General features: G+C 43.7%; 1 non-coding gene across 1 annotated transcript; it reads right to left on the bottom strand.

Moving 5' to 3' along the window:
* Positions 1 to 4,455: 4,455 nt before the first annotated feature.
* Positions 4,456 to 4,537, bottom strand: trnas-gcu (transfer RNA serine (anticodon GCU)). The gene has a single exon. It is a non-coding gene; the product is annotated as a tRNA-Ser (tRNA).
* Between the last annotated feature and the right edge of the window lie 393 nt (positions 4,538 to 4,930).

Consider the following 4,930-nt stretch of genomic DNA (forward strand, 5'->3'; position numbering starts at 1 on the left):
ACGACCATTCACAATCTGATCAGCCAATCAATGAGGTCACTGCTGATCTTGGAAATTGCAACTGACTTTGCTACGTTTTCACCAAAATTTGAAGTAAACTCCATCCTAATCATAACATCGCATATTCCCATTAATTTTCAGCTTTAGATTACGTTAGTGACCGGACCGTATTTGCTGGAAATGAGTGAAAACGTCCTTCCGGTGATGTAATCCAGTGCAGAAACGGCCAGAAATGAAAAGAAAACGACATGAATCATCACTCCCATTTCTCTCTGTGCCAATGCGTTTTCCTGAGTTTAATATTTGCAGGACTTGTCTTTACTATCTAAAGAATTAATTATTTTCCCGGGAAAGATTCTTCATAAATCAATTAACATCTGAGGTGTTGAAACGTATTTTACTTTAGATTAAAATAGTTGAATATCCTTTCCCCCAGCCTAATGTCCCAATCCTCCCTCCTCTTCCATGTAAATACAAGCTGCTCCAGGTGATGTTGGAGCTCCCAACCTGACGTTCCAATGCTCCTTGCTGCTCCATGTCATTAGAAGCGGCTCTACTTGAAGTTGGAGCTCCCAGTCTGATGTCACAATGCTCCCTGCTCCATGTCAGTGGAAGTGGTGCAGTTCAGGTTAGACCTACCACTCTGATGTCCCAATGCTCCCAGCGGCTACATGTCATTACACGCTGGTCCTTGTGAGGTTGGAGCTCCCAGTCTGATGTCACAATGCTCCCTGCTCCATGTCAGTGGAAGTGGTGCAGTTCAGGTTAGACCTACCACTCTGATGTCCCAATGCGCCCAGCTGCTAAATGTCATTAAACGCTGATCCTTGTGAGGTTGGAGCTCCCAGTCTGATGTCCCAATGTTCCCTCCTCCATGTCAATAGAAGTGGTCCAGTTGAGGTTGGATCTATCACTCTGATGTCCCAATGCGCCCAGCTGCTAAATGTCATTAAACGCTGATCCTTGTGAGGTTGGAGCTCCCAGTCTGATGTCCCAATGTTCCGTCCTCCATGTCAATAGAAGTGGTCCAGTTAAGGTTGGATCTATCACTCTGATGTCCCAATGCTCCCTGCTGCTACATGTCATTAAAAGCTGCTCCACGTGAGAGTGGAGCTCCCAGAATGATCTCCCAAAGCTCCCTGCTCCAGGCCAACTGAAGCTGCTCCAAATGAGGTTAGATCTAGCATTCGGATGTGCCAATGCTCCCTGCTGCTCCATGTCAATTGAAGCTGCTCCAGGTGTGGTTGGAACTCCCAGACGGATGCCACAATGCTCCCTGGTCCACGTCAAAAGACGCTGTTCCAGATGAAGTGGGAGCTCCCATCCCTGGCGGCTCACATACGTCTATACCATCATAGAAATACTGCCCACTGTACATTTCCACCACTGGACCCATTGGTGGAATATCCGCATCATGAGAACCTAATATTATTTTTAGTCACCACCGTATCATTATTTCCAAAAGTCATTCTTCCTTAAACCTTATTTAGCATGTGCATACTGCAGTCAATCCAAAGTAAGATAATGGTGCTAATTGATCTATGCTTAATAAACATTACATCCTATTTTTCATGTTGAGTAACTACGAGTTAGCAAGGACAATGTTTATATTGAAATCACACTTTTATTCCAGGTGAGAGAATGTGGTTTGCATTATTTAAAATGAACTTGTTCACTGTGTAAAATGATCAAATAAATCTCAATTTCAAAACAAAATTAGTAACGTTGTCATCTATCTTGAAATGTGATGTCTTCTTCTTTCAACCAGACGGGTATTATAACGAAAAGTCTATTAATGATATTCGTATAAAGACACTTTAAATCGCAAGGTTTGTGAAGGTTTGTAGCTCAGGTTGAGGTTTAGGGTGTAGGTTTGCTCGCTGAGCTGTAGGTTTGAAATCCAGACGTTTCATTACCTGGCTAGGTAACATCATCAGTGGCGATCTCCAAGTGAAGCGAAGCTGTTGTCTCTTGCTTTCTATTTATATCTTTCTCCTGGATGGGGTTCCTGGGGTTTGTGGTGATGTCATTTCCGGTTTGTATTCTGCGGGGTTGATCGATGGCTTTTTGATCTATGTGTTTGTTTATGGCATTGTTGTTGGAGTGCCAGGCCTCTGGGAATTCTCTCGCATGTCTTTGCTTAGACTGTCCCAGAATCAATGTGTTGGCTAAGTCGAACCGTACTACCAAAAATCCATAAACCAGGAGCGCCCTCAGACCCATAGTCTCATTACCCAGAGCACCAAATTACAGACTGGACAAAGAACTACACTCAAGACTGAAGTACCTCATAGAAGATTCACAGCACTCCATCCACTCCACCCAGGAATTCCTAAAAATCATCAAAAACACCAAAGTCGAGGAAGGGGAAGCAATGGTCTCATTCGACATAATAGCACTGTTCACCTTCATCAACATCGACATGGCAAAGGAAACACACTTTTAGAAGAGACCATCACACACACCAACCACCATCAATCACATTACCAACGAAAACCTCATGAAGCTTGTGGACCTGTGCCTCACCACCCACTTCACTTTCAACAACATAGTCTACAAACAAACCCCCAATGGCCCACCCATAGGACCTCCGCTATCAGGATTCAGAGCAGAAGCGGTAATGCAAAGACTAGAACAAACAGCCCTAGAAACATTCAAAACAAAATCTGGGTCCGCTACGCAGATGACACCTTTGTCATCACAAAACGAAACAAGATAGTAAAGACATTTAACATCATCAACAACACTCTCACAGGCATAAAGTTCAACAAGGAAGAAGAAACCGACAACAAACTCGCATTCCTGAATGACACAGTAGAAAGAAAGGACAACGGAGAACTACAAACCTGTGCATACAGAAAACCGACAAGCACTGACCAAATACTTAACTACACCAGCAACCATCCCATCACACACAAACGAAGCTGCATCAGAACAGTATTCCAACGAGCCACCAGACACTGCAGCACAGACGAACTTCGGAAAACAGAGGAAAACCACCTTTACAATGTATTCGAGAAGAACAGATACTCAAAAAATACAGTCCACACATTCCTCAAGAACAAACCACGACAAGCAGACCAAACACAGCCAGAAACCATAACCACCTTACCATACATCAAAGAAGTTTCAGACATGACAGCCAGACTACTAAGACCCCTTGGAATCCTAGTAGCACACAAACCCACCAACACTCTCAAACAAAAACTAACAAAGTTAAAAGAACCAGAACAATCCACAGACAAAACCAACGTCATCTATAAAATTCCATGCAAGGACTGTCACAACTACTACGTAAGACAACAGGAAGAAAGTTAGCCACCAGGATATACGAACACCAGCTAGCCAAAAAAAGACACGACTTTCTCTCCCTCGTAGCCCGACACACGGATTAAAAATACCACCATTTCTACTGGGACAACACATCTATCCTGGGACAGGCTAATCAAAGACACGCCTGAAAATTCATAGAGGCCTGGCACTCCAACCACAACGCCATAAACAAACACATAGATCTAGATGCCATGTATCAACCCCTCAGAAAACGAACAGGAAATGACATCACCACAAACCCCAGGAACCCCATCGAGGAGAAAGATATAAATAGAAAGCAGGAGACAACAGATTCTCTTTACTTGGAGGTCGCCACTGATGATGATGTTATCTAGCCAAGTAATGAAACGTCTGGATATCAAATCTACAGCTGAGCAAGCAAACCTACACCCTACATTTTAAATTATTTTTCATGTTTATGTTGCATGAATCTGCGGTTATTGATCCACAGTTTAGTTTCACTCCCTAAAGGTAACATGCTGATTTCTCCAGTTGTTCATAGTTCAATGTGATGCATCCAGTGTGTGCATAACGAGAGGGAGCTTGCTTCCCACATCTTCTGTTTATCTGTGCCTTATGTCCAGCATTCATCAATGGCGAGAGCAAGGGGCGAGGGCGAGACCAATGTGTAAGTCTTTCCGTGCCCATGCACGGCACCAACATTGGCAATTCTCCACTGTGCATTTACAGCCAGTTCTCAGTGCCCCTACACACATGCCCTGCCCCTCTGAAGTATCGCCATCATTTTGTGCTGTCTCGCTGTGCTCTTCTCACCAGGATGAATTACTTCTACTCAACCTCCTTCAGATTTCATCTGACAAAACGTTCATTAAGATTCCCTTTGCATAAACATGCACTTCGCAGCTCTCGGTATTTGATTTTCCTGGATGTCTTACATACGAAAAAACGTTCACAGCAACTTGATTTGCAAAAGGAAACCGCGCTCCCTTTCATTATCCCAATGCAACCTACATTTCAATACAGTTTAGTCAACAGGCTCAAACCATTCTTTAAAATTTTGTAATAGCGGAAATGCATATAAACTGACCATTAGCGTTCCAGTTTCAATACGACAGCTGTGATCATCTGAAAACAGCAACACGAAAATGCCATTGATGGCAGCGACGAGAGTGGGATTCAAACCCACGCGTGCAGAGCACAAGGGATTAGCAGTCCATCGCCTTAACCCCTCGGCCACCTCGTCACAGGCTGTGAACTTATGAATAATTGAATTGGGTAAATTATGCAGAGCAGCAGATATTTCTCCCTGGTGTTGGTGAAATGATAAATAACATCGTACGGTTCCAAGACCGACCCAAGATCTGACCCCTGGGTTGTGGGGCAAGTGCACTCCCACTGTCAGACAATGCACACAGTGATCTGAACAAAAATGAGGAAATGAATATGTGACAAGGTCTGTTGAATTCTGTGAAGATTTGAAGTCAACGGAATGAAGAACCCGAGACAGCAGGAGGTGTTCTTTCAATAAAGAGTTGAATAGAGCTCTTAAGGATAGTGGAATCAAGGGTTATGGGGATAAGGCAGGAACAGGATACAGATTGAGGATGTTCAGGCCATGATCATAATGAATGGTGGT

Source organism: Chiloscyllium punctatum, chromosome 50 (assembly GCF_047496795.1).
Source record: "Chiloscyllium punctatum isolate Juve2018m chromosome 50, sChiPun1.3, whole genome shotgun sequence".
Classification (NCBI taxonomy): domain Eukaryota; kingdom Metazoa; phylum Chordata; class Chondrichthyes; order Orectolobiformes; family Hemiscylliidae; genus Chiloscyllium; species Chiloscyllium punctatum.